The following is a 20,066-nucleotide window of genomic DNA, read 5'->3' on the forward strand; positions in this document are numbered from 1 at the left end:
TCTGGAAAGCCTTTTGTTCGGAAATGGGTATTTCTCTCTCATTTTCTTCCGCTTACCATCCCCAGTCTAATGGAGCTGCTGAACGTGCCAACCAGTCTCTGGAGCAGTACCTCCGTTGTTTTGTGTCTCACCATCAGGACAGTTGGTCTGACCTGCTTCCTTGGACTGAATTTGCTCGGAATAACGCCACTCATGATTCTTCCGGCAAAAGCCCTTTTTACGTTGTCTATGGCCAGCATCCCGTTGTTCTTCCGGCTGCATTCTCCTCACAGGGCATGCCAGTTCTGGATGAGCATTTGGCTGGTTTACGTAATACTTGGGAGCAGGTTCAGCGTTCTTTGGTGGACACTGCTGCCCGCCAGAAGGCTCAGGCTGACAAGCATCGCAGAGCGGCTCCTTCCTATGTTGTGGGGGACAGGGTTTTGCTTTCCACACGGAATATTCGCCTCCGGGTGCCTTCTATGAAATTGGCTCCCCGCTTCATTGGTCCTTATCGCATTGTACATAAGGTTAATCCAGTTTCTTATGCCTTGGGTCTGCCTAAGAATCTGCGTATACCTAATGTCTTTCACACCTCGTTGTTGAAGCCTTACGTACGCAACCGCTATACCCGGCATACTCCCCCTCCCCCTCCTATCTCTGTGGAGGGTCATGAGGAGTTCGAAGTGTCTGCTGTTCTTGACTCCCGTTTCCTTAGGGGTCGCTTCAGTACTTGGTACATTGGAAGGGTTATGGGCCTGAGGAGCGCAGTTGGATTTCTGCTGATGCTGTTCATGCTCCCCGCCATTTGCGTTCTTTCCATTCTCGTTTTCCTGCCAGGCCTGGTCCTGCCCGCCCGGAGGGCGTGTCCTCGGGGGGGGGGGGGGGGTACTGTAGCGTTACTTACCTTATCCGGGGGCCGGCCGCGGTCCTCTCTTCAAGCCGCGCGCGGTCCTGTGGCTCATCCGACTCTCCTAACAGGAGGACGGGCAGTGACTGCGAGATGCGGTCACGTGTCCCGCCTGAAGCTAAGAGCGCTCTTAAAGAGACAGTGGGAGCCTAAATTGCAAAAAGGCTCCCATTGGCTCCTGTCATGCCAATCACCCCATACACTTACCTTTTGGGGGTGTGGAAGTGACAGGATCCAATCACATTAGTTTGGAGGCTACTTATACTTACCCTTTTCCCTTAGTTCCTTGCCCTATCGTGGTTTCTGCTACAGTTCCCTTTAGCGCTTGTTGTGTTCAGTTGTGTTCCTCCGTATTTGACCTTGGCTTTGTATTCTGACTTCGTTTTTGCTTTATCCTTGTCTGTTCTGTTTGCCGGCTTGCTGATTCCTGTGTACCAGACCCCGGCTAGTTCTCGTTTACGCTGTCTCTTTGTGTCCTTGACCTCGGATCGTTCCTGACTCTGTACTTCTCCTATATTCGTCTCTAAGGTCCGGTAGACGTATCTCTCCTCTGTGCGGTCTTCTGTTTAGCTGGATCCTGCGTGTAGGTGTATATTCTCGTTACAGCATGCCAGTGTCATGACTGTCCTGCTTGGGAAAGCATGCTATAGCAGGATCAACAGCAGGAGAGAAGGGACGGCAGCATAAAATTAACATAGGGTGGGTGTTATAATAGTGTTACGTTCATGGAACTCCAGGAATGGTGTAACTGGAGAAAGGTGTAGAAGGTAAAAGCATGAAAGTTACCAAAGCAAATGTATATCATTTACTGTTTTAGGAGTTTCAATTCTCCTCTTCTCTGCATGATTTCTCTATGCTGAATACACACTATTAATAATAACATTGACTGACAACAATTCAAAGATGGAGATAAATCCGATAAGTATGGCTACTCCCAATTTACTGAACAGACCCACTTGTCGTATGCGATACCTAGTACTGCAGCAGGAAGATAAACTACTAAAGGACAATAAGTTATGTGACAAAAAGCTTTTAGACCAGAAAAACTATTTTTTTTTTTCAATTTATATTTTATTGAGTTATCATGAATAAAGCATACATTTTCAAAGTTTCTTTGCCACCGGTGCCAATTTGCGTTTTTCCACGAGCACAGGGAACGGGATGTCGCCGTAGACAGCCACTTTACTGCCTTCAAAGGTTATGTTCCCCAGCGTTCTAGAGTAGGTCATGATCGCGTTCTTGACAGCAACATCGCGTGTTACCGCTATAACATCTCTGGCGGAGCCCTCGGGTGCTGCTGGGGATTTTTGGACTCTGAACCCCCGAGGTGATCAGTGGCGGGGCAGTCCCTCCCCTGATTCCTAGTGTGTCTATGAGGCTCTGTGTATATTGCAGCAGCTTCTCTGTGTCAACCATCTCTGGGATTCCCCTGAGACGTATGTTTCTACGTCTATGGCGCGTTTCCAGCATTGTTACTGTGCGGTTCAGCCTCTGCACTTGCGAGGTCAGGCCCTCCATCTGCGTCTTAGCCTCCCGCATTTGGCTTTCCCTGATTGCCACTTTTGCCTCTATAGCTCTGACCTTGTTGTGGACTATCCCCACCTCTGCCTGGACCTCTTGTAGGTCTTCCTTCCATACCTTTCTGAGGTCCAGTAGGAGCTTTTTTATGTCCCCTTTCGTGGCAGGGGCTGAGTCCTCGTCTGGTTCGGATGAGTCGAACTCCCTGCCCGACTGCGGTGTGAGGGGTTCTTCCTCCTCGGGGGAGTCGTCCGACATCTCCTGTTCTGTGCTGGTTTCCGGCGCCATCTTGGATAACGGCCGCGGCACGGGCCTTTCAAAGGAGAGTCGGATATCTGGTACAGATTACAGATTATTTATAGACTTTTATCTACGCTCTACTACATAAATACTCAACAACCACTTCCAGATGTGTAAGCCCACTGGTAATTTAAATTGTGACAATCCAATGGTTATCCAATAGGATCTTCAAAAATGTATTTGAATGTCTCCATCTGCAAGGCACCATTACATATTCAATACTACTATCCGGTGCACCAATGTATTCTTCTGTTTTGCATTCAACCTTCCATGCTAAAATGTCAAACATGTTCTTGATCCAAGCCTACGTTTATATGTGTATAGTCATCAATTTACTAAGTACCAGTATATGTACTGCCCAGTTGTGCTTTCTAGATCAGAGGTTTCCAAACCAGTCATCGATTGATGCCGATAGTTTATGATTTCATGCACTGACCGATTTAATTCCTATGGTAATACTGACAAAAAACACTGCCAATATTAACATGTTTACAGTCAAAATAGTTATATTGACATATTTAAAAAGGCCACCTGTTTGTTCCAAATATGGAGTGAAATATGATTTAAAAAATATATATAAATTACTACATCAAAATTTATGTAGTGCTATGTGAAACCAGCAGGGGGAGAAACTAAAAATATGCACTTTTTTAGCTTATAAGTATATATAACCAGTCTCAGTGCATATCACTTGGGTTTAAAAAAAAAATCTATACATTATGCAAGTAGAAAGGTAAGCACCATGTTGAGATTTTAATTTAATGGGATCCTTCCTCTGACCATTCATTCAGAGGTATTTTGCCTAGAATTGAGTGACATGCATTTCTTGTTGTGGTGCCGAAGTAAAAAATACAAAATACAGATTAAGAAAAAACACAAACAAAAAACTGAAATACATTTTTTAATTTTTCAAGGCTACTTAAAATCACCTCTCTTAGGAAACAAATATAGGGATTCACTATATGGTCATATTGTGTTAAGCCCACCAATACATCACAGTACCCCAATATCGCTGGGTCCTGCACTAATTTTAGCATGGGAGATTAATGTGCTAACTTTGATACTAACTGCTTAAACAGCTTCCAGAGACTCTTTAATTTATGCTTTCCTGTGGTCACCTCCAAAGGGGCACCCATTGTGGATGGGAGGGGTGCTCACTTTAAAAGAAAGTTGATTGCTGATAAGACCATGCAAATTTTTTGGGGTACTAAACTAAGACTAACATACATTGGAGACTTTAAACATTCAATACAAAGACGTCTGTAAGTTTAACACTATTTCTTCTCAGAACTGCAAGGCCTGCTCATATCTATAATGATCGTTTTCAGTCTTCTCCTCACATAGGGCATGTGTCCAGTCAGTCTGCTTTACAATCTAGCATTTAATAGGTTCTCTTATTTTATTTTTTTTTACTCTGAAATTTCTGAATTTTTTAAAAAGGAACTGTCCTTTCCCAAAAGGTGACCGTTCTTTGCTCCTTCACCTCAGGGCCAGATTAAGAGCACAGTGGGCCTGGTGCTGACAATTATGATGGGCCTAATTACGGAATCTTATCGACCAAAAACACTAAAACAATCATACCTCCCAAGCGTCATGTATCTGATGGAGATGGTACTGGATGCAGCTATAAGAAAACACATACTCTATGCTAATCTCTCTCTAATTTATGCTTTCATCTTTCAAGTAAATTCATACCCCCTAACAGCAGTGTCCAGTGAAGCAGGAAGTCAATGGGCGGGGTAAAAGGGTGTGCCACTGGCGCGAATCACGTGACTGGACCCGCCAAAAGGGGTAAACGTGCCCAAAAAGGAATGCATGTCAGGCTGCCAGCCAATCATGCAGGCTGTCCAACTAAGGGCATACTATGCAGGCAGCACCCTGAGCTTGACATAAATGCGTCTAATGATGCGCTCACTCCATGCTTTCTAAGGTCTGTCCCCTAGCACTCGCTGGTCCACTTGTCTCCTTACCTTCTTACTAGCAGGCAGAAATTCCTGAGACAGAGAAAATATGTATGTAGTGAGTGTGGAAGAAAGGAGACATGCCACAGTGTTAGAGAGACCAACGTCTGCATTACCTAAACTAATTTTGTCAGCCAGTCCACACAAGTTTTATTCCCATACATCCCTCTTAAGCTTCCAAACTTAAAGGGACACTATAGTCACCAGAACAACTACAGCTTATTGTATTTGTTCTGGTAAGTAGAATGATTCCATTCAGGCTTTCTGCAGTAAACACTGTCTTTTCAGAGATGGCTGGCCGCTCCTTACATGGCTGCTAGAGGTGCTTCCTGGGGCAGTACTGCCTAGTGTGCAGCACTGCCACTCAGTGTCTCCACCCTCTGCATGCAGCCACTGAACATTCCTCATAGAGATGCATTGATTCAATTTATCTTTATGAGGAGATGCTGATAGGCCAGGGCTATGTTGGACTTGTGCTGGCTCTGCCTCTGATCTGCCTAGTTCTAGACAGTCTCAGCCAATCCTATGGGGAAGTATTGTAATTTGCTCAGACCAACACTTCTGATGATGTCAGCAGACAGTCAGTTCAGAGGCAGAGCCAGCAGCTGCAGACTTGAATACAAGTTATATTTTACTATATTTAGGGAGGCAAGAAGGGGCCAGGATGGTGGTTTTAACATAATAGGGTCAGAAATACATGATTGTGTTCCTGACCCTATAGTGCTCCTTTAAGCAAGAGTATGTGAAGAGTAGTTAAGGTTGCCACCTTTCTTGGAAAAAAATACCAGCCTTAATCATTTGTATAATTAATTAGTTATGCATGACATCACATGATGTAAATCACAAGGAGTGACATCAGAGAAATTCTGTAAAATCACCAACAAACTACTCACAGTTGGATTCTGCTGTATAGATGGATTGCTCCCAGTGTCTTCTTGGCTCCCAGTGTCTCAGTCTCGCAAGTCACCCAGTGTCTGTGTCCCCATGTCTCTGAGTCCCCTAGTCTCCCAGTGTCTCCATTTCTCCCAGTGTCCCAATGTCTCAGTGTGTCCCCGAGAGACATGGGGACACTGAGAGACATGGGGAAACTGGGAGACATGGGGACACTGAGACATTTAGGGAAACTGGGAGAAATGGGGACACTGAGACACTAGGGACACAGACACTGGGAGACATGGGGACACTGAAACATTTGGGGACACTAAGACACTAGGGACACAGAGACATGGGAACACAGACACTGGGAGACTAGGGGACATGGGGACACTGGGAGACATGGTGACATAGTGTCTCCGTGTTCCAATGTCTAAGTGTCTCCCAATGTCCCCATGTGTCTCAGCGTCCCCATGTGTCTCAGCGTCCCCATGTGTCTCAGCGTCCCCATGTGTCTCAGCGTCCCCATGTGTCTCAGCGTCCCCATGTGTCTCAGCGTCCCCATGTGTCTCAGCGTCCCCATGTTTTCCAGTGTCCTCAAGTGTCTGTGTTCCCAGGTCTCCCAGTGTCTGTGTCCCCATGTGTCCTAGTGTCTCAGTGTCCCCTAGTGTGTGTCTCCTAGTGTGTGCCCCCTAGTGTGTGCCCCCTAGTGTGTGCCCCCTAGTGTCTCAGTGTCTCCATATGTCCCCATGTGTCTCAGTGTCCCCATATGTCCCCTAGTGTCTGTGTCCCCTAGTGTCTGTGTCCCCATATGTCCCCTAGTATCTGTGTCCCCATATGTCCCCTAGTGTCTGTGTCCCCTAGTGTGTCTCAGTGTCCCCTAGTGTCTCAGTGTCCCCTAGTGTCTCAGTGTCCCCTAGTGTCTCAGTGTCCCCTAGTGTCTCAGTGTCCCCTAGTGTCTCAGTGTCCCCTAGTGTCTCAGTGTCCCCTAGTGTCCCTGCTGCCTTTCCCCCCCATCCCTCACTTACCTGAGCTGTAGAGCTGCTGTCTGGACTCTGTGCTGTGTTGCTGCTCCCCCACAGATCAGTGAGTAGTAGAGAGAGGCAGGGATATGCTGTAACTTCCTAGCCCTGCCTCTCTCCACATACAGTGACCCCTACTGGCCGGTGCTGGTATTGCAGAGTAATCTACATTTATTCTGCGAAAAATACGTGCATTTGTATTTCCGGTATTACTGCAATACCGGCATGGCCAGGCAGCCTCAAATACCGGCTGTGCCAGTAAAATACAAGTCAGGTGGCAAAAAAAAGAAAAATTTTCCGTGGGCCTGGGCCTGGAGCTGCAGTTCCATCAGCCCCTATGTTAATCCGGCCCTGCTTCACCTGTGTAAAAGCTACTGCAACATTTACTGGAGTGAATAAAGCAGTGAAAGTAAGTAAAAAATGCTTGCTATGAGTAAATGCCACCTGGGGCTTGAAACACGTATGTATGGATCATATGTATGTATGTATGTATCTATCTATCCATCATATCACGTATGTATGGACATCTAATTGGATCATTATAAAAGCTGCTGTTTTGGTTTTTATTTTTTACAAAGGTCTGTATAGTACTATAATCATGGAGTGTGTCTTCATGCAAATGGTTCTATTTATAGACACAAAGTGTGTATTACGCAGTTAAAACACGGAGTACACGAGACACCTCTATTGCTAGATATGTGATTTGTAACAACTGTTTTGTTTATCCTATTGGTCACTGTATTTGCTATACAAATACTGACCTATTTTCCATAACTTTATCTACAATTTTAATTTGTCAAAGAGTGCTCAAACATAAGCTGAAATTATCTTCAGGACATATGCTCTTCTTAAAGCACATGTTATTAACAAGTAGAACAAAACATCAATCCCTTCAAAAATGTGATGGTGAACCCATTTTAGTTTTATGCCACTGCCGGATCAATGCAGGTTTGTATTTTGTTATATGGAGCTGAATCTAGGTCTTATCTAAGCTCTTGGGTATTTATTCTACAATTGAAACATCACAGAAAACATGGCAAAATGTTCTGTGTATATATACATACATCCATACATACACACATAAACACACACACACAAAATCAAAACATACAGCCCAGCAAAAGAAGAGTACACACCACTGCAATGTGTATATAATCTTTCTTTGATAAATGCTCTGTATCATACAAACAGATGACTGACTGGGGTGGGGTGCGGGGATAGTAGGATAACGTTTACCTTGTCCAGCAGAGAATCTGCACACATTATAGTGTGCCAATGTTTAATTGTAATATATACTCTATCTTATTTGATGTATAAGTCAGTTCTGATTACACCAGAATTCAAGACAAGCATAGGATTTATGGAGTTTGGTGTTACATGAAAAATAAAGCAAATATTATTGTTATTTTTTTAATCCTAAAAAAAGGTGTGTTACAACAGTGAATGCCAAATGTGGGTAGTATAAGACAGTAGGGTTATGTTGGTAATGATTTATAAGCCTGTAAATAGTTTTACAACAGAATCCGTTTAGAAATACGTGGGACATCTAGAATGCTACCATGACTTAGCAAAAGAAGTGTGGGAATTAAAATGGGCTTGTCGGTCGTTAAAGGACCACTCTAGTGCCAGGAAAGCATACTCGTTTTCCTGGCACTAGAGTGCCCTGAGGGTGTCCCCACCCTCAGGGACCCCCTCCCGCCCGGCTCTGGAAAGGGGAAAAGGGTTAAAAAAACTTACCTTTTTCCAGCGCTGGGCGGGGAGCTCTCCTCCTCCTCTCCGCCTCCGTTCCTCCCCGTCGGCTGAATGCGCACGCGCGGCAAGAGCTGCGCGCGCATTCAGCAGGTCGCATAGGAAAGCATTTACAATGCTTTCCTATGGACGCTTGCGTGCTCTCACTGTGATTTTCACAGTGAGAATCACGCAAGCGCCTCTAGCGGCTGTCAGTGAGACAGCCACTAGAGGAAATAGGGCAAGGCTTAACTAATTGATAAACATAGCAGTTTCTCTGAAACTGCTATGTTTATAAAAAAATTAGTTAACCCTAGCTGGACCTGGCACCCAGACCACTTCATTAAGCTGAAGTGGTCTGGGTGCCTAGAGTGGTCCTTTAACTGCTATTACTATCTGTGTTTCTTTTTTTGGACCCTGAGCACAAGTCAAGGAGAAACAATCATATCTGCAATACCATAGAGCAAGGCTTTGCAACTTCCAGTCCTGGGTGGAAACAACTGTGCACTTTTACAATAATCTATACATAAGCAATGTTTTTGATTTAAAAAAAAAAAAAAAAAAAAAAAAAAATACAGGGTGGCCCAAAAGGTATACAGTATAGTTTATTTGCATGTCCTCCATCAATATTGAAACATTCCATTATTCTTTCACCTGCCACACTGATATTTCAATGACTGACATTTAATGCCACTTTGTTGTCTGTATGTGTACCCATATAATTTGATGAATTTCATTGATTCAACTGTATACTTTTGGGCCACCTTGTATATGTCTGACCAATAAAACACACAAACAAATTGTTACTTTTGCCATAATCAATACAGTTTTATATACTGTTTCTAAAAGTGGGCATTATAAAGAGATTAGGCTCACATGCTCCTACCTAATCCCTGCCAGTTGGGTTACGGAACTACAGAAAATGTTTAGGATACTACCAGGTCATCACCTGGAGCTTCAATGAAGAAAGGATATAGTAGGAGACAAGATCTATCATCATGCTATCAGCTGAACTTTTAAATAGAAATTGTGCATTATGCAAAGTAAAGCATATAATGATTTCAGTAACATTTGTCATTAAAGACGCTGGGATTAGGGTAACATTTATTTAAAGGGAGGCATGCCAACAGAAGCACCAGAGAGCTGCGTTATGTGCCTGTATGGGAGAAACATGTGTCATAAACCAACAGATCGAGAGAGTGAAAAAAAAAAAAATAGTTGTCATTACTTCTCTACCATCTGTTCTGGGTTTTGCAAGACATGCATTTCACTGTAAGAACCTGATATAAATTGCAATATTCAGCTCAGCTGCAGAGCATTATATAGTAGTTGAACAGTGTACACTGTACAGTGTCACACAACTGGAACGTATACTAAAGCACGCAAAGCTTTTGTCTCCTTCCCAGCTTAGGGAAATTATGAACCTTGAAAGGGTCCAGCAGCACATGTTATGCGAACAGAGTTGCTAAGAAGAAAACATGTCTGGTTTTTAACACCAAATATACGAAAACACAGGAAGCTTCAGGAAGACGGCTGAGGGGCTGCATGGTGACCGCTGATTGACCCAAGAGAAGGCCTGGCTGACAGCTCTGGGGCTTCAAACACATTCTTCTCCACAATGCAGATTGCACTGGCACTTCCCAAGCTAGCAGGAGCATTGCAAAGAAAGTGTACCCATAAACAGATGGGCTGGGCTGGCTTATAGATCCAGGCACAGCATTTAACAAGGTGACAGAACACTAGTACAGAGTATTACATCGACATCTTGATTAGTCTCACACTTCTGTGCAGCACATATTGACCCTGATTCTACCTCAACCCCACATCTCACATCAACTAACAATGGATAAGCTGCTCATTTTGCTTACATAAATCCCAAATAAATTAAATAACAATGTAAGATGTATATATGTGCAGATCAAATAGACAGTAGCATTATTTCATGTATGAGCACATAACACTCTAGATACATGCCTCAAACGTAGCCCCTTGTCACACTATTTATGGGGTCGCAGAGCCTTCAATGCCAATTAGAGTCTTATTAGCTTCTTGCTGAGTGAAAAATCTGACACCATTTATACTCAAAGGAAGCACCAGTTCCACAGTTTCTTATTGTAGCCGTAGAAATGCACTCTCAATGACAGAGTGGATCTTTAATAAGCAGGCAGAGCGGTGAACTTGTGAACCACACACAGATGACCCAATGGGAGCAGTTAACTTATGATCCCTGCAAGATATTCGTGGGTAGGTAAGAAAGTGCACGATGCTTACATCTTACGTTATGCACAATTCTATATGGCTATTTATTCAGTAAACAAGTGCCTACTTATGCACCAATTCCCACTTGCCTTCTGTAACTGATGTGCAATGGTTTACAGCATCTGTTTGATAGAAAAAAGAAGCAGCATCTAATGCAGCCAATTGTCCCAGTGTCTCTAACATTGCACTCTACAATAATTTCTATATGATACATTCCTAAAACATTTGTTCATCATCAACTGGATATATCCTTTGGAAGAAATTAACTTCAAAGTCTGGTACTGTGTGACAAGTTACTTTGGACAGTAATTCTTAGAAGACAACGCAAAGATTTTGTGTACACACGAAACATCATTTCTGAATATGACACTAAAAGGACAGTTTTTATAAACTAAACCAGTGGCATCTAAACTTTGACATTTGTAACTCTTATTGACTACATCTCACATGATGCTCACACAGTCAAAGAAAAACAAATGTAGTTTACAAAAGCTAATCCAAGGTTAGAAACATAGAAAGTGACGGCAGATAAGAACCATTCGGCCCATCTAGTCTGTAGAGATGTCCCAAACAGTTCGCCGGGAACTGTTCGCCAGCAAACATAGCTTGTTTGCGGTAGCCGCGGCCGGCGAACATATGCGATGTTCGGTCCGCCCCCTATTTATCATCATTAAGTAAACTTTGACCCTGTACCTCACAGTCAGCAGACACATTCCAGCCAATCAGCAGCAGACCCTCCCTCCCAGACGCTCCTACCTCCATGACGAATAGGGGGCGGACCGAACATCGCATATGTTCGCCCGCCGCGGCGACCGCAAACAAGCTATGTTCGCCGGCGAACTGTTCGGGACATCTCTACTAGTCTGCCCAATTTTCTAAATTACTTATTTATTGATAAAATATTTTACCAGGAAAGATGCATTGAGATTTCTCTGGTTTTCAAGTATGTCCTGGGTCCACAAAACATTGCATTGATACATTAGGGTACAATAAAATACAAAAACAATATTAATACACAATTTTACATAGAACAGGTAGGAAATATATAATTAACCATGACACGTGCATTCTGTTTTGAGGTATGTAGAGAGGGATCTCTTAAAGGACTTTAGGCTTGGGGAAGATTTTAAAGTGTGCGGGAGGTCGTTCCACAATTGCGGCGCTCTGTTGGAGAAGGAGGATCGGGCCGCTTTTTTTTTTTAATTCTTTATTTTTGAGTGCATATAGAAGGTTAACATTTACACATGCATGTGCCATGCCCCAACGGCAGGCACCCGCTATATAGCAGTAAACATCATTGCGGTGTGGCATAACATAGAAATACAATGTACAATATTTTTTTTTTGTTGTAAGTGACTCTTGAAAAAGACATCGCACAATTAATAAAGATGCAGAACAAAGTTAAGTGTAAGCGGATATAAAGTGGTAACTCGAATTGTTATAATTGCAAAATAAATTCGCCAGCAGTTATATATGAAAGACAGCTTCTAAAAATGAAACGTTTAAAGCTTTAACTAGACATTCATACTTATGGATTTGGACTGTGCTGTAAATGCCTCATGTAGTAGTGTACTGCAGTTCCCTCTTGTGGTATATGGCTAAATGGAGCGATCAGACGACCAAATCAATTTTCGCCTTTCCAACGTAAATGCATGGTTCAATGCCACGTAACGGCCTAAATAGTGCATTAGGGCAGGTGGGAGGGTCTAACATTTAGAGCTTAATAAGTATAATTAAATGCAGTTTTGCAAAGGGCAGGTAATGTGGACTGGTTAAGTGTAACTGTTGTATTCGTCCGTAATAAAAGGTTAGGGCAATTGTCCCAGCCACCTAGCTGCCATAGACGACATTGGGCAAGAAGATAGGCTCAAAGTACACAGAGCAGTGTATCGCATCACCCCTTATCGCAACAATTAAGAGCATTCAGGGCCGGCCTTAGGGGTGTGCGAGCTGTGCGGTCGCACAGGGCGCCATGGCAACAGGGGCGCCCTGGCAGTCGACACAATTCAATTCAGCTTTCATGGGCTGGCTGGGGAGATCAGATCTCCCCAGCCAGCCCACAGAATTTAACTAATCAGTACTTACTGCATGGTAAGCAGGCAGGCAGCAGGGATCCACACTCACTCATTCAATGCTGACCGAGCAGCATTTCCACTCCCTGTACTCAGTGTGACACCTTAGCCCCGCCCCCTCCTCACACAGAACAAGCAGTGTGGGAAGCAGGGAGAAGTCTGCTGTGAAGGCAGGGACAGACAGCAGGCACAGCATGGTAAGACCAAAGGGACATGAGGTGGAGTAAGATAGAAAAATGGACAAGTGGGGTTAGAAGGATAAACCTTTCTAGGAGTGTGGGAGAGAAAAAAAAAGAGGTTTGGTAGAGGGAGAGAGGTGAAGTTTATGGAAGAGGGAGAAGCCTAATATGGGGTAGTTTGTGCAATATTCTTGTATGTGAAGGACTCAAGTCAATGTGTATCAGAGAGTGTGCATACTGTCAGTGAATGTATAGGTTAATGTAGTGTGTGTGTATTTTTTTTATTTTTTTTAATGGGCAGATGCTCAATGCACATGTCTGCTTTTACAAAAGAACTACATATTGCAAGTCTAAGGTGTTTTGAACAAGAACCTACAAACTAGCACCAGCACCTACATTGCCCTGCTTTGGGAAGTGCCCCAAAGCAGGGTAAATCAATCTAGATCTGCAGCTATTGCAAACAGATTTCACACATCCACAAAGAAAACATGCACAAAGAATTGCATGCACATATTTTCCTTTGGGGGTACATCTACTAAATTGTTAGAAACAATAAACGGCCAGTTCCTTTAATGGAACACTATAGTCAGCAGAACAACTACAGCTTTAATGTAGTTGTTCTGGTGAGTATAATCATTTACTTCAGGCATTTTCATGCAAACACTGCCATTTACATTGCCCCCTAGGGACACCTCCAAGTGGCCACTGGAGGTGCTTCCTGGGGCAGTGCTGCACAGTAGGCAGCACTGCCGTTTAGTGTCTCCATGCTCTGCATGGAGACGCTGACATTTTCTAATAGAGATGCATTGAGTCAATGCATCTCTATGAGGAGGTACAGATTGGCCAAAACTGCGTTTGGCCCCACCTCTTTGCCAACTTTAGCCAATCCAGTGCTTTCCCTGGGAAAGTTGCAAATTTGCACTATTCTAAAAACGTTTCATGACCAGGAAGGGGCGCGGTGAAGATTTTTCGCACAGGGCGCCTAAAGCCCTAAGGCCGGCACTGAGAGCATTGTAGGTCAACATATGGAGTGCAGGAAGAGTCCAGCCCCATGAGGGATGCTGCAGGAGGTTTAGCTTATCTTAAACAACAAAAAATACCAATACAATATATATACATGTATATAAACCCTTACTCTATATGTGAGAACGCAACATAAAACATTCGTATAAAGCTCCCACTGGCCCAGACTAATTAAAAACAGTAGAGCCCAGAAGCGATAGCCCCTTATTATATGAAGCAGTAGTAAGTGCCTCGTGAGATGAAATGTATAAGGAGATGTTGGGAATATTATGAGCTGTTAAGAAGCCACGAGATGTAGGCCTGAGAACTGGGTGTGAATCTTATGGGGTGATTAGGAGGACCACCGGGATCTGGAGGGTATGTTAGAGGGAGCGTTAGGGTGTTTACGGTGAAGGCATGGGGGACCTTATTGGGTGTGGTTGCATGCCGCCCCAAAGTTATTCTACGAGGAAACCCTAGTCGTTTGGTGTGTCGTTAATTACTGGAGTATGCATGAGTCTTATTCTAGTTCCCTCCTTTTTTACAGTGTGAGTTACATAAGACATACACCTCTCGTCATCTTAAGGTACCAGATATCAAGGCGTCTAAGGTGATTTCTCTTTTCACAAATTCCATTTTAACTACATGAAGGAGATATTTTATACCTGCGTCCGCTAAGGATACCAGCCAATCGTATGGGATGCCGTTATACCCCTAACATTTCTCGTGCAAAACTAACTTTTTCCAGCAACCCATTGGCACTTGGCTTGAATGGTTTAAACCCCTTTACCGCCTGGGAGGGCCCTGTGACCATAGACCTCCATGGCAGAGAAGGGAGCACATGACACTGAATGAAAACAATAATTAGCAGAACATTATGAGCGGGTGATATTCAGCTGGCCGTACTTTCATCACGAAAAAGTATGGCAGATCTGGTCTCTGTCCCGTACTCTGCGGCATATGTCAGCAGTGAAGTCAGAGCATTCAGCATTTCCACCCAAGTCATTAGTTCGTGCGTGGGTCAGGTCCTACTTGGAATTAAGTTGTGGACCCCGCTCTAGCGGTTAGCGCTTTGTCCCTGGGTACAAAGACACGGGTAGCCCCGGGGTCCCATCCATGAGGGTTTGTCGGGCCCAGCGAGTACGGTGGTAGTCCCAGTGCGTGCATGTGGCTTGATGCATCCGATAGTTCCCGTATGGTGATGACGGTGTCTCCGCGTGGTATCTGGAGTGATCGAGACTGGCTCCATCTGTAGCTGATGGTCTCTGTGCGTAGGAGGGAGTTAAGTGGTCGGAGCGACCGTCGCCTAGCAAGGGTTCCCCCTGACAGGTCAGCAAAGAAAGTTAAGGACATTCCCTCAAAGTTATAGGGAGTTTGCCCTCTGACTGCCGCCATCACTGCCGCCCTGTCCCTGAGGGTCTGGAACTGCATCACTATGTCCCCGGCGGCTGCGGCTGGTGCCTTAAGTGGCTTCTGTAGTCGGAAAATGCCTTCCAGCTTTGGTGGAAGTATGGCTGTCAGGAGGCGCCTTGCGAGGTGTGGGAGTTATTCTGGTGGCACCGTCTCCCCAACACCCCTTAGTTTTATGTTCCTCTGTCTCCTCTTGTCTTCAAGGGTGTCGAATCTGCTCTCATAAGTTGCGCTCTGTTTCGTGAGCTCTTCACCTGTCGTGTTAGGACATTAATTTGTTGTGAGTGGGCTTGTGTTTTGTGTTCCATTTCTCTGAGGTGGCCTGTCAGGCCCCGTAGGTCCTCACGGATCAGGGCCACGTCCGCCGAGATTTTAGTGTGGAGATCCGCCATGATTTCCCTGATGGCCGTTAAGGTTACTGTGGCGGCATCGGGAGATCTTTGCAGAGGTGCTGCTTGTGTTGCCGGTTGCCGTGCCGTTGTCAGCGTGAGGTCATCGTCCCCGTCCTCCGACATTCCGTCGGAGAAATCGGAGCAGCCGCCATGGAGAGACGCCATTGCAGACTCTTGAGCGCCATGTGCCTGCCGCCAGAGGTCCCCGATGCGTCTCACCTGCTGGGGTCGGTCAGGCTTCATTTTTTTCGTCTTCTTACCCATTAGTGAGTGTAAAACGTCTCTTAGGTGCCTTTTTTTGCGGGTCACCCCTATATTAAAGGTTAGCTTTCTCGTCGTTTAGTCGGAGCTCTGAGGCCGTGTAACTGTCCGCTTCTGTGGTTAGGCCACGCCCCTCGGGCCGCTTTGTTTTTAATTCCATTAGTCCCTTATCTTAAGTCTAGTATAGCCCTATGCCTACTCCATAATGCTTAAACTCCCTCACTGTGTTAACCTCTACCACTTCAGCTGGAAGTCTATTCTGTGCGTCCACTACCCTCTCTGTAAAGTAATACTTCCTCAAATTATTTTTAAACCTTTGTCCCTCTAATTTAAGACTATGTCCTCTTGCTGTGGTAGTTTTTCTTCTTTTAAATATAGTCTCCTCCTTTACTGTATTGATTCCCTTTATGTATTTAAATGTTTCTATCATATCTCCCTGTCTCGTCTTTCCTCCAAGCTATACATGTTAAGATCCTTTAACCTTTCCTGGTAAGTTTTTTCCTGCAATCCGTGAACCAGTTTAGCAGTCCTTCTCTGAACTCTTTCCAAAGTTTCAATATCCTTCTGGAGATACGGTCTCCAGTACTGCGTACAATACTCCAAGTGAGGTCTCACCAGTGTTCTGTGCAATGGCATGAGCACTTCTCTATAGAAACATATTTAGCCATCATTGCACTAAACAATTATCCGTGTCTAACAAAAAATTCTAAAGATAAAGTATATATATACACCGCGCCCAATCTAAATAGTATAACTCTTATACGTACATTAGTCTGGATCTTATTTGATTGTTGGTATTTTAATGTTGGCAACACCTTTGACCTATAAACAAAACAGATAAAAAAATACACCTGCAGTGTCTGCCCTCAGTGTGCTGGTCTTGTGGTCTTGCATGATTGGCAGGAAGAATGTGGTGCATGCATGCCATGTTGACCTGCCAGTAATTTTGCCATTACCTGCCAGTTAATTGTGCAAAGTCATTTACCCCCCCTCCCATTGTTCTGCTTTTTGGGACGCCAGAGTTGTGAGGTATACAGCAGCAAAAAAATAGGAACTGCACTCATTCAAATGAGCAAAAGATGGTTGCATCTGGGCCAGGGGCTAATACGAACCCCATATAGGATACAATGAGAAATAAAAAAGAAGGTCCAGGCACTTTAATGCTCAAAAGGGCATATTTATTTGGAACAAGAAGCAACATTTCAGCCGATAATGGGTCTTTGTCAAGCTGCTGGTTACAATGCGTTCCAAATAGAGTTCTGAGGTATGTCATCACACTGTCAAAAAGACACTAGCTCCCCATTCACAAAACTGTATGATAAAGGTATGTATACCTCCTTGCTCCGTTTTGTGAATGAGGAGATAGTCTATATGCCCTCAGTCTATCAGTGGCACTAAGTCCTTCCTTATTGAAGTCTCAATCCATTTCCAAAAGCCAGGAGAACAAGCAAATGGGAAACATCTTCACAACTTTGGGGTTACGTTAGGAGTGCACTCATGACCTCCTGGCATTGAGATTAAGTTTTTATGGTGTCCAAAATGTTACTTTAAAGCGGCCCATGCTCTCACTCTTTACCATATTAGTACATGCATATTTGGAAGACCAATTTAGGCGATAGAGCGGTCAATTTGGTTTAAAAACTAAGCATTTATTTCACTGATTGCAATATGCAACTATTTTATTAACTCACTGTTTTCTAAGAGATACAACCACTTGGCTTCTTTTTGTTCCTAAATATAAATACTACAAGAAAATAATATTTTAAAAAGTGTTATACAAACCTTAAAACGTACTGCAAACCCTCAGCAATTAAGGCTGGTGAATGAAAGCCATGAACAATTATCATTGATTGTAATATACCAACATTTCTCTCTGGTGCTATTTGCTCTCACCAATGTTTTGTTTTTTTTTTTGTGAAGGAGGTGCAACATAGCTTCTCATCATCCTGCTATATTGCAACTTTATAGCCAAAGATTATGAGAGTTCAAAAATGATAACAGTGGGCTCTCCAACCTTTGGCAAGTTATTTCCTTAACCCTTCCTGAACACATGCTACTGGAGCAGACAGTCCCTTGTGTTAAAGTGTTGGAAGTCACTTGTATCCTTTTCTCTGCATTTCCTTTCCAAGAGGAAGCTAAACAAACAATAACTTAACTCATGTTGCGGGAAAAAAAAAAAAAACACTGGAAAGGGACATTAATCCATTAAGAAGGGTGGTAGATTACAAATTGGAATATTTCTAATGCTTACACAGTAAAGGCTACAAGAAAGGAATTTCAGAATTGATCCAAAAAGAGTAAAAAAATACTGAGGTTTAACAGAACAAACAAAACAAAAAAATGTGGTCACATTTTCAAAAATGGCTTGCACTTTTATATTATGATATAGGTCAGTGTCCCCTGACAGGATAATAATACCTGCTGCAGTCTGTAAAAGGATGGTGTTGGACAAAAACCTCCACTCTCTTGCAAAGAATCAAAATATCCAGATTGAAATAATTCTTCAGCTTAAATCTTTTGGACTAAAACATGTAATATCTTTTTCAGTTCTCCATAGCTTATTCACCTCCAAGTCACATTCAAGCCCACCCGGTGGGCTCATTTTATCGTTGCATCCCTGGCTCCCTGGAAAGTTGCTCAATTGGGAAAAGGCACAGGTAAAGAGGGAAGGGCTTGAAAAGGCTGAAGACAAGAGATCTGCAGCTTTTGAATGCTGATTTTAAAAATAACACCAAAGCTTAAAAAAAAAAAAAAAAAGCATGCATGCTTCAATTGAGTGTACGTCTACTAAACAGTGATTCCCCCCCCCCCCAATGGAGTGATTCTTTAACCACTTAGTGACCAGACCAGTTTTCAATTTTCTTACTGTTCAGGACCAGGGCTGTTTTTACATTTCTGCTGTGTTTGTGTTTAGCTGTAAATGTTCCTCTTACTCTTTTACTGTACACACACATATTATATACATCTGTTCTCGCCATGAAAGATACCATTATTTTCATATCATATAATTTACTATAATTTTTTTAAATAAAATATGATGAAATTTTTTAAAAAAAAACTAACTTTTTCTAACTTTGACCCCCAAAATCTGTTACGCATCTACAATTGCCAAAAAACACCTGTGCTAAATAGTTTCTAAATTTTTGAAATACCCAATGTTAACATGTTCTTAGCTTTTTTTTTGCAGTTATTGGGCCTATAAGTACAAGTAGCACTTACTATTGCCAAACCATTTTATTTATTTTTTTTAAGTTAACGCAAGTTACATTGTAACACTACCTCTAGAATGTAAGCTCATTGAGCAGGGCCTTCCACCTCTCTGTTCCTGTACGTCGAGTTATCTGGTTACAATTAAATGTCTGTTAGTCTACCCTTTGTACAGCGCTACGGAATATGATGGCGCTATATAAATAATACAATAATAATAATATCTTATTAAGGACTGGGGGGAGCCCTGTAATCCCTGTAATCTCCGGCAGTGAAGGGGGTATTACAGCGGTGCCTCAACATTGAGGCATCGCTGTTATACCATTAGAGCTGCTGGAAGCGATCATGATCGTTTCCAGGGCTCTAATTATCCCAGGACCTATCCGGTACAACCGAGGTCCTCAAGAACCGTTTTTTGTCAGACGTATTTGATATGTCAGCGGTCGGGAAGGGGTTAACTAACAGGGTTATTCACTAAAGTGAAAATTGGATTTGTGGGCAGTGAACAGTGTATGAAATTGGGTCTGCATGGAGGCGCTGAACACTCCCCATAGAGATGCTGATTGACCGTGTAGCTTTTTGTCACACATGCACAATAGCTCCCGATTGTCTCAGCCAAAGTGAAGAAGAACGCTCATAGGACTTAAAAATCAACAAGATAACGTCATTTGTTTTTTTACAGCTGTGCAGCAGCATACATTTACCATTTCAGTCCCTTTACCAAACTTTTCTTAATATATCAAGGTTGCTTGACTGAAACATTGGTTATATGCAAATGCATGTCTCCTTAAAATAAATTTGCTATGTGTCACTTAGGCAACTTTTTTATACTGTCCTTTTCTAAATAAACCTACCGTAAGTATCTATGAAAACCAAAGTTTTTGTCTTTATGCAACCCACATAAACGTAAACCTTGTTTATTTGGCCAGTGTTAGCCTTTGAGTTTGACATGAATGCTGTAGGGGTTTTGCAGATTGTGGTGTGGGGAGGGGG

At 43.2% G+C, this 20,066-nt stretch overlaps 1 protein-coding gene across 1 annotated transcript in view; it reads right to left on the minus strand.

Moving 5' to 3' along the window:
- Positions 1-20,066, minus strand: part of SKAP1 (src kinase associated phosphoprotein 1) — a 480,903-nt gene that overhangs the window by 219,977 nt on the left and 240,860 nt on the right. The window lies entirely within an intron of this gene.

Source organism: Pelobates fuscus, chromosome 6 (assembly GCF_036172605.1).
Source record: "Pelobates fuscus isolate aPelFus1 chromosome 6, aPelFus1.pri, whole genome shotgun sequence".
Taxonomy (NCBI): Eukaryota; Metazoa; Chordata; class Amphibia; order Anura; family Pelobatidae; genus Pelobates; species Pelobates fuscus.